The sequence below is a fragment of the Mixophyes fleayi genome, chromosome 9 (assembly GCF_038048845.1).
Source record: "Mixophyes fleayi isolate aMixFle1 chromosome 9, aMixFle1.hap1, whole genome shotgun sequence".
NCBI classification, from domain to species: domain Eukaryota; kingdom Metazoa; phylum Chordata; class Amphibia; order Anura; family Limnodynastidae; genus Mixophyes; species Mixophyes fleayi.
This window is the reverse complement of record NC_134410.1, coordinates 52536355-52547705: the sequence shown is the minus strand read 5'-3', so window position 1 is coordinate 52547705 and position 11351 is coordinate 52536355.

Genomic DNA, 11351 nt, shown 5'->3' with positions numbered 1-11351 from the left:
CTGGAGTTTCTGAAGTATTGGTACTTTTTGTTTATTGTTCTGTACTGTTATACCCTTTATAGTCTACTGTTTGTACTGTGTACGACGCTACGGAAGCCTTGTGGCGCCTAACAAATAAAGGATAATAATAATAATAATAATAATAATAATTTATTAAGTATATTGACCAGTAATGGCTTTCTATAACAAGTTATATCAATTTTTCAGTATTGACAGAGATTTGTTTTTACTTTCACGCAGCCTTTCTGATGTATTTTGTTCAGCAAATCAAATACTGCTATAAGTAGTTACATTTTTTGTAGTACCCTTTATAACAAAATCACAACTTGTATTATTAACTTTCTCAGACAAACAGATATTGCAGTAGGTTGTTCAAATTATTTCATAAACTTTACCACAATTGAGACAAAAATGTCTCTCTCTTGTTAAGTACTTTTTAAGTTAAAGAAATACCAGCAAATAATAATTTGTCTTTATAATATCACCAGGGGGTAAATGTATCAATCTCCGGTTTTGTCAACTCGCTTAAATTTAAAGCTGCGCTGCCTTGTAAAGGGAAACTTCCCTTTACAAGGCAGCGCCGCTTTAAATTTAAGCTGTCATCTCGCCGAACTCCCGCGAGTTGACAAAACCGGAGATTGATACATTTACCCCCAAGTCTTAAAAGTGTCTTTTTTTTCAGTTAACTAAACACCACAATATCAAAGTAGTGATGAACATACTTTAGTGAAAAAAACCATAATCCGAGAATCATAATCTTGATTGATGGAATTGCACACTTTATTACTTAAAAGGCTGAATCCATTGCAAAGTTAGAACAATTCACTCATCTACAGTAGATTCTCATCCAGAGGAAATAAGAGCAGGTGTGTGTAAATTTGAAAGTATTTTACTGTAGTAAATTATTGTCATGTACCACTAGCAATATTATGATCCCTTACGCCCAGCAAAAGTGAAGACATCTTGCTAAACATAGTGGTGTTCAACATTTACTAGATGTGGGACAAGATACAGTATAATGGAGGTAGATTTTTTTGTATGAGCTCTCAGATGCATTACATTGTCATGTTTAAGACATGTTCTTTTCTAAGTGTCCTTTTTACATCTTGAGACAGCCTGCATGTTTTGTGGATGTTGCCTGATCTAGTGTAATCCCTAGAGTCTTGCATCTTATACCTAAACAAGGCTTTGATCACTGGAGTCACCTTCATGTCAAAATTACCTATGTTTCCTGTCTAGTTACTTGTCACTTTTCTTCTCATAATAAATCAAATAAATCAAATGAAAAAATAAAAATGTTATAAAAAATATCAGTATTGCCGTACATGTTATTGAACTAGATGTAAATGCCGTTTGTGTCATTTTGCCCATCTGGAATGTCCGGTAAGAATCAAAACATTAAATAATTGTTTTCACATAATGACCTCTGTTATGTTACTTACAACAAAGGGCAACTTTTTATACTTCCCTGTATTTTAGAATAATGTGGATAAATAGTGTAAATCTAAAGATGTACAGTCATTTTATGGATTAATGCTTTGAAACTGAAATGCTGTCATTTTTGCTGCATTTTTTAATAATTATTGATAATTCATCTCATATTACAGTTGTGAGCATCATGCACAGGGGCGGGCTGGCCCGGGGGGCAGGGGGCAGCGGCAGCTCAGGCTTACCCCTATTAGGGCCGGGGGGTAGGCCGGCCGGCCGCCCCCCCGGATGCAATATACACATTTTCACCAGCCGCGTCATCAATGACGCAGCCGCATCCCTTGTCATGCGATGAGGCCACCTGTGCGCCCCCCGGGCTGACATCTCCCAGCCCGCGCCTGATCATGCAGCATATTTGGATTGAATAACACCTGTTTATTCCACTTGCTCTTTGTGTGAGCCATTTAGGGCCTGATTTATTAAGGCACGCACAACGAATATATTGTGCATGTTTTTTTTTTTAAAACACATGTAATTTGTGCATATGCTCATCTGTATTCAACTACAAGTGGATCTGAAGAAGCGTCTCTTGTTGAAAATGGGCCTAGATACACTCTGCATACACGGAACTTGTCGTTTAGAGACAGACAATACACTTCGGAATACGTACAATACATATGTGGAATATAAACTCCTAACAGAACAAAAAAAAAAGCATTTCAATTATTGTTACCTGTTAATATAGTCATTAAATTTTTTTAAAAAAAGATGGGGTTTTTTCTTCATTTTTTTTGTTTCAATGAAATACATTTACAGTGATGTTATGAATGTCTGCTGTATATAAAATGCATTTTACAGTACTCTTAGTACAAACACATTCTAGCATGCATACGCAACACATCACTATCACTCAGCACTTAAATCTGACCTGTAGCTGGTGTAAGTGATGCAACTAAAAAATACGTACCTTAGAGATGGCCAAAGCTTGAAACGGATGCTGCTGCGGGCACGTGAGTTTGACATGCCCTTAATGTCAATTGCCTATGTTCTGCCCATGAAGTCGTAGGCTGTTGAAAGTGAAAGTACCCTTTGCACTTGAAGATGAACTGCATACACTTGTGTTCACTGGCATATAGTCAGTTTCTGGGCACAGAGTAATTTAGCGCAAAATATGGCACATATCTTCATTTACGTTCCTTAATGAATTAGGCCCTTACTTCTTTTTTTTATTGTCTAATTTGTGATCAAAAGTCAGCATGCACTTCAATTTATATTACTACAAACATGCAATATCATCATCATCATCATCAACATTTATTTATATAGCGCCAGCAAATTCCGTAGCGCTTTACAATGCAATAAACATTGTATAATTACATTTAAGTATTGTTTTTCATTTATGAAAATTCACTATGCCTTGTTAACTGAAACTGATACCAATAGAGCCCTGTTATTGTATTATAGATGAGTTGTTCAGATTCAGAGAAATCTGACAGATCCAAATGTTGGGAAACCGAGTCGTTTGAGTCATGATTGGTTACTCCTGCCAAGTTCGGATCTGAAAACAAGGCAAAATGTCTGAAAATGTTGTGTTTATTGGATTGAGATTCTATATAAAGCTCTTCCTCCTGTTTTCAGCTGTCCTTTTAGAATTGACAGCATGTGGGGACGCCCATTGCTGGAATTGTGTGCTGGTAAAGTAGGTGAAAAGGGCAACCAATATGTAGGAGACTAGCTGTAAATTTAATCTTTACAGTTTACTTACAGATCACTGTCTGCTGGAATTCTATGTTAATGTGGGTGTGAGATAGTAAAGAGCAGACAAGCAGTGACTACTTGTAGGAATATCAGTATATTAGTAAACTAATTTGGAGTGGACAAAAAACCAAATTATTTCTTGATTATAAAATACAAGTCTTTGAGAAATGTGAAGGCAATTGTGTGAGGCACAGTACCACCCACATCTGTAATAGTAAGTTGCCAAAAAACAAGGTGCTGTTTGACTCTGTGCACACCCCCCCCCCTCCAAAAAAAAAATGTATGTCTTGATTTTAAAATCAAAGTGCTTGAATATGAGGGATGTTGTGTGAGGGGTAGTATCCCATCTGTACTAGCAAGTGTCCAAAACACATGGTGCTATATTTGACTATAAGCAGCAGTACACCCAAAAACAAACTATTTCTTTATTTAAAATCTAAGTGTTTCTTTGAATGTAAAGGATATTGTGTGAGGGGCAGCATCAAATTTGTACTAGTAAGTGGCCAAAAGACAGGATGCTGTGTTTGGGGGGAGGGGGAGTGCTGCTCACAGTAAAACACAGAACCCAGTATTTGGTATGATATGGCTATTGTTTGAAGGATATATATGGTTCTGCTCATTACACAATAGCCTTCACAGCCAAACACTTAGATTTTAAAATCAGGAAATACTTTGGGTTTTTTGTTTTTTTTTTGGGGGGGGGGGGGGGGGGTGTTGATGCTCACAGTCAAAGTTTCTCTTTATTTTTTTAAAATCCATGTGTTTGACTGTGAAGGCAACTATGTGAGGGGTAGTATCACAATTGTAGTAATATGTGGCCAAAATACAATGACCCTGAGTCATTAACGAACTTATCTCTGATTTTTGTGCATATCGTACGCAATTCCCTTCTGTGCATGCCCAGAACGAGGACACTCGGCCGTCAACGAAACCAAGTCCACTGCATATGCCAACGCAAATGACAGTTACAATGGCCTACGATTTCTGGGAGTGAACGGGGTGGGGAATGGACGTGTGCCCGTAGTCGATGCACAATTTGGGCGTGCCAAACTGAAGTGAATGCAGCCACGTTAAAATGAAGCTCTGCGTTTGTGAAAGTTTCTTGTTTTTCTTCCGTATCTCTTGCACCAGCTATGGGTCTAGTCTAAGTCCTGAGTCAGTATCGTATGTATGCTATAACGTGTCTGCAATCAGGAGCAAGTGTAACAATGTATTTTATGTACAGTAGACATTAAGGACAGCTTAATAAATGTTTTTCAACAGAGAAAAAATAATATATTTTTTTTACACAGTTTCCATTTCTAATCATAAATGTCTATATTATTGACAGGTAACATTAATTGATTAATATTTTTTTTTCTGCGCGTTCTTTTGAGATTTCATATTCCACATACGTATTTTGTACGCATCCTGCAGAGCCGATTTACGAGCCATTGCGAACAATTGCACGATGCACTCAGTATGCGTGTCTTAATGACTCAGGCCCAATGTGTTTAACTGTAAACATGCCCTTTGCAAAAGCGAGTGACCAAAACGTTCATACATCTTCTGTAACTTCCCATGCACAACCTTATCACTCTGAATGTAGATCTGTCACCTCCAAAACAGCAACACCAGTGCATGAAAAGTGCACTGCGACTGAAGAACAAATTGAGCATTCACATAATCCTGAGGAGAGTCTAAGGGTATCCATAAGTGCCATAAGTAAGTCTGACATTTCATATACTGATACAGAAGTGGAAGTTGCTCAATCAATTTATAAGTTCACATCAGGTGCTTGAAAGGGTGAGGTTACCCAGCAAGGAACAAATACAGTGGAAAATCCCCCAGCACACTGCACTGAACCAGTAAAAAGAGCTGCTATTCTACGTGTACATAAAATGCAGACGTCTCAGTTACACACATTTGCAAATACATGATAAGCCACCAACCCTGCCAAGGCGGTTCTGCTAATAGGGTGGTAGTAACTCTGAACAATGAATAGCCCTATATTGGGTCATATATTCATGTGTTTTTAAATTGAGAGCCAGCTTACCAAGAGTTACCCCAGAAACCTCCAAATGGCAATAGAGGACCAACACCCCCTGTCAGCTATTGATACCAAACATGCCTTCCAAACAATACGGAAATGGAAGTTATTCAATTTATAGGTTCACAGCAGGTGCTTGAAAGGGTGGAGTTATCCAGAAAGGAGCAGAAAAAGCCCCCAGCATTTTGCTGTGAAACACTGACACTGTAATTATAGGGCACAGTCCTTCCAAATGTTCTCAACCATGTTAACCATATTAATATGAGTAGTAATGATAGTAATTTAGACATAGAAACTGAGTATGCTACTTTGAAAGTTACTAATGTGCAACAGGATGAGGGGGGTATTTGTGAATTTGACAATGATGAATGTGTTGTACTTGAGTAAGATAGCAAGGATGATGATGTTGACTGTGTCAAAGTAAGGCAGCTACCAGTAGTACCACCTCATGCTCATGATAAGCGCATTGTCATGCCTGGGCAAAAGACTAAAAATCCACCTCTTGCATGTGGAAATATTTTTATCCCAACCCAGACAACATTTGTGAATGCCTCTGTAGCCTTCTGTGCCACAATAAATAGAGGTAGGGACATTGAGCATTTAGGCACCTCCTCCCTATTATGTTATTTGCAGCAAGTTATTTCAAGTAGTTTATCAAAAGCAGAAATATCATGTATAGTAGCAAGCATTCCAGCATCAGCTACCAGCAGAATGGATAGACACTTCATGCAATCTTCACTGTTAACACCTTCATCATCAACCTCCTCATTATTAGTACATAGTTTAGCATCCAATTTGGTAATGTAATCTGAATCCCCTAATGCAATCCATAATTCCCAAGAAGAATACTTGCCCACTAGGGCGGCTGCTGCTGCTGGGGGTGAAACTTCAATACAGAAGGGGACAAGAAGACTAAGCATAATTTTAGACAACAATTGTCTGTGAAACAATTGTTTGCAAGAGGAACCAAGTATAACAACCAGCATCCTGTTGCACAGTTGATCACTAAAGCCATGGTTACGTTTGTATTGGCTGTGCGCCGATTTTCCGCATCAGGTTTTAGCAGATTAGTTGAGGTCATGCTACCAAATTCCATCTCAATTCCATTTCTTCCAAACAGCAATTCTTCAGTTGTACTGGGATGTTAAACACAAAGTATTCAGTCACTAGTTAACTTTCCACTTAACTACAGATATGTGGACAAGCTGTACTAGGCAAACAAAAGTGATTCTGTTAAGAATGTTGTCCTTGTAGATCAAGTCCTTTATTTTGCTTCTCCAAGACCAAAGCGTATGTAGCATCTTGAAATTGAGTCACTACATTTTGGCAGTCATGCTTGTTCCCATGTTTTAGCCGTATGTAACATCTCTCTTTCCAACTGACACAAATCTTACGCAATATAAACAGCTCCTTCGTGTGCAAGCTTTTGACTCAAGTGCCACATCCTGTGCTTCTCCTAAAAATGCTACTGCCAGAAAAAAGTTTACCTTTTGTAAGTTTAACCAATGTGAAAGAATATTATTACATCTGGTCAGACTTAAAAGAAATATATCAGCACCTCTACCACGTCACAAACTAATACACTTTGTATTAGTAGAACGATTGAGGATTACTTTACTTATAATGTACAAATTAGCCTCTCAAACTGTCCTTTTGAATTCTGGTAAGAGAAAAGGGCAATTTTGAGCCCCATTTATGGTGTAAATAAGCTGCCCACTTTTCAGTTTGTATTCTGAAAGAGTTTTTGAACATTGCAAGTGATTGTTGTAGTGAGCTACTCCCAAAAATTGTTGAAAAACTGGTGTTCATCAGAATGAAAGACAAATTGTATGGTGAATACCTTTTCTTGCCACCAATCGCAAAACAGGATCTCTAACGTTGGATTCCAGTGGGGATGAACTAATATTGGGGAATGATGATATTGACATCAGTGATGAGGATGATGATGAGGGTAATGACAGTGTCAGCATTGATGGACATTGATGAAGATGACCACTTCAAAAGTCCATTACTTAAAATCCAAGCAACAATGAAAATGTTTTTTTTCTGTTGCGGTCCGTACAAATCAAGCACTTCAGCCACAAAAGTGGTATTTCCTGTTGCTGATGTGCTTGGTTTATTAAACTATGCATATTTGATATACAGCATAAGGGTGCATGGGAGGGCCCAAAGAAAATTACATCTTGCACTATTTTAGATCATGGGCATTGTCCCCCTTGGTGTACCACCTTTTGTATAATCACCTTTTATTACTTCTACTGCTATCCCTCTCCGTGACACACATGCTGTATAACATTGAGAATAAATTCGATTTTCTCAAACCATTTTAGTTTTGGGGTGAGCCACCTTGGGATATCTTCTTTTCTAAAATCACTATTAAGTGTTCTGCCTGTATGTTTTAAAAGTGTCCTTTACTTTATTAAACTGCCATCCTACCTGCCACTGCTGTGCCACTATGTTTTATAGGTATCATATTTTTTATTAGTTGCCATGTGTTTGTGCCATTGCACTGTCATTATTTTTTGTCGTCAAAAGCTGTTGAGAGTCATGCTTTGTTTATGATAGATATCACACAAAAAATCCATTCAAACCTCAATCATCTGCAAATACCACTTGCATTTGATACAATAAACAGTTAGCTTATTCAATGAAGCATGCCACAAATGTTGTATGTGACAAAAGGCTCATTGTGGCACAAGAAACATTGAATCAGCAGAAGCATATTTGCAATGGTACAATAGTCAAACAAACCACTGCAGAATATTGTGAAAAAGAAAACATATAATAGATTTCTGAGTGGGTTCATAGAATGCAGCATCGTTGGTTCAACAGGCAATGTTTGTTTTTAATTTCTCAACCCTGTAAATATAAAGCTCTTATTGATATTTTTCTTCTTTTATTTGTCCTGTGCATGAGTCTTGGTCTGTGTGGTTTAGTGTACACAAAGGTAAAGAAAAATAAACAAGGGAATGAACTGCTTTTGAAAGCATGGAATATTTTTAGGACATGTTGAAAGCACAATTATAGTTAAAAAGGGATCATTGAACAGTTATGCATGACATGGCCAATTGAAGAAAGTGCAATTAATGCAAATGCAATTTTATTCAGGTTCATCATCAATTTAGACTGTAAGCTACAATGGGACAGGCACTGATGTGAGTGAGTTCTCTGTACAGTGCTGCAGAATTAGTGGCGCTAAACAAATAGCTGATGATGATCATCATCTATTTATTATATAGCGCAACTAATTCCGCAGCGCTGTACAGAAAACTCATTCACATCAGTCCCTGCCTCATTGGAGCTTACAGTCTAAATTCCCTAACATGCACACACACACAGACCAAGAGAGACTAAAGGCAATTTTAATAGCAGCCAATTAAGCTACAAGTATGGAGTGCGGGAAGAAACCAGAGCCCCCGGAGGAAACCAATGAAAACACAGGGAGAACATAAAAACTCCATAGAAATAAGGCCATGTTCAGAAATCAAACTCATGACCCCAGTGCTGTAAGACAGAAGTGTTAACCATTAAGCCATCGTGCTGTCCAGGTTGTCAAATATACTACAGGCTTAGTTAATAAAGGGTCCAAATGCAAATTATTTATCACAGCGAATGAAGGAGCTCCCTATAGACAGTCTCTCTGGTAGCCTTAAAGTTTGGGCTTGGATAGAACTGCTAGTAACAGAGTGGATTCTTGATTTTTTTAATCTTGGAGAAATCTGTAGTAGGTCAGGAGCAAGCAGCAGACAGTGATGCAACAATACCCAAGGTAGGGTGGTAGACTTAAAACTTAGATATTGATTGGCCTGCTTGAGATTACCTTGCGTTAAATTAAAATAAATTATACTGCATGTTACCTAAATCTGAACTCACTTTATGTCCAATCATCCAAATGCTGACAGTCTAGCAACCATTTTTAAAAACATATACAATTTAAATTCTGGAACCTAGTGTCACATTACTTCAGGAAGTGATGGTTAATTCTTGTAGCATTCTGACATTAACCACCCCTGAATGGTGATGGGGGATCTCAGTTACAAATTTACCGGTACTTTAACTTAAAAAAAATCTCTTTTTTTTTCTCTCTGATTTCCTGGAAGTCCTTAACCTATTTTAAGTTTGCCTTGCGCCCACCTTTTGTCATGCCTAGAAATGAGGAAACTTCTCTTAATTCATTTTATAAAATTATTCCCTCTGGTTTTGGTAAATTAGGGATTTTTAACAAACTTTTACTCAAAAGTTTTTTTCTAAAAAATTAGTACATGATATTACAAACATCATGTTTGAATATACTTTGAGAGGATAAAGTTGAAAAACAGTTGAATATATACTTTTATATGTTTGGGAATTCAGTAGCAGCGCTAACACTCTAGAGAGATAATTTACAAAAATGTGGTTTTGAGCAAACCTCAGGTTTGCAGGCGATTTGATTTGTGGTTTGTAAATCCTGTGACTTACTAAAGGCAAAGCCGCACATCAATTTACATGAATCAAAACCACAAGGTCTCCAACTTTAACGTTTACAAGCACCAGCATGCACTGACATCCCGAGAGACGGTTCAGGTTGCTGAAGAAGTGACTCATTTGTAAGTGTTTCTAAATTTCCAGGGCTCTCAGACCAGGGTTCTGGGAATATCTTGTAGTTTTTTTGGTGTGAACCTATTTTAATTATTTTCCTGTATATAACACATTTATGGGCCTCCCATGGAGTCACTGGGAGTATCTCATGTGTTTAATTAATGGATATGTAGTCTACATTTAGTTTGTAAATATCCTCTCTAACCTCTCTCTTTTTGAGGAGTGGTTCATGTAAAAGCAATGGCCATGTTTTTTTTAGCTGGATTTGGCAGTGCCAGTTTAATAGTGAGAAAGGCATGGTATTGCCAAGGAGAAAAGCATTGTAATGAGTCTAAGGGCCAGATTCAATTGTCCGCGACGTTCCTAAGAACATTGTGGATGTGTTTTTTTACAGATATTACAGTAAAAAATAACCAGATTTTTATTAATTGAGACTGCCCCTATGAGTGATAAAGAATTCTTAAATTCTAGAATAGGCTGAATGTGAATGTGAGTAAAAGGTACAGCCGACATCATCCAGATGCCAACAAGTGCTGACAATCCATGACCTGGAAGCCATGAAGAAACCTGAAGACTTCGGGAAGCACAGCTTGAAATACGTGATATGTTCCAGTTTTGTTGTATAAGGTCGAGTTTAGGGTCCAATTTAAGTTATCTCCCAGCATGTGGCTTTATTCAGGGAAGTTTTCAATATTATCCAAAAACTGGACAACTGCTTCGATCTGACCCTGGTTCCCTCTCTTCTATGTCTCCGGTTCATCCGTCTCATACATCCCTGATATGTTTTATGCTGAATTTGTTGCTGTTTTTCTCACACTATTACAGCTATCCATGCTCATGTTAGCTCTTGACTATCTATCCATGTTTGTGTTATGATGCTTACTTGTATTCATGTATCTACCATTATGTTTATTGTATTCAGAAATGTCTATTGTAATATCTGTATAATGACTGGCACTACGGAATCTGTTGCACCCTATAAATAAATAAACAATGAGGATGATGATATTAGCAGTAGTGTGCAGGCTATTATAAATTTCTGCCATTAAACAGCACCATCTTCCCCATTCCATCTGTTAGGCAGCTGCAAGGAGAGATGTTTGGCAAATAATATTGCAAATCCGTCTTAGGATTGTTACTCAAGAATGAAATTAGAAATTGGTAATTAGTCAAGTTTGTGACTTTCCCTTCAATAAAATGTGTCCCCTGAAAAAAGGTCTATTTTGTCCCTGTGTAGTTGACACTAAGCTTTAGAGATTTCTTTAGACCTTTTTGTGTTGATGGATTGTGAATTTAAAGCTTCAGCCACCCCCAATTAATAGAGACATAGGACACATAAAAAAGGTGCATAGCCTTAATAATTCTGCTGCTATCAAACTATTTTCATTAACAGAACATGACATTTTGGAATTCTGAGAATGCTTACTTCTAGACATCAGATGGTTTGGGAACATATGAACTAAACAGTGTAAGACAGGGAATAACATAAAAAGGAACATATAAATGAGAACAGCTTGTACACAGCTACATCTGTCCCAGGAAGTGAACCTAGCATTGC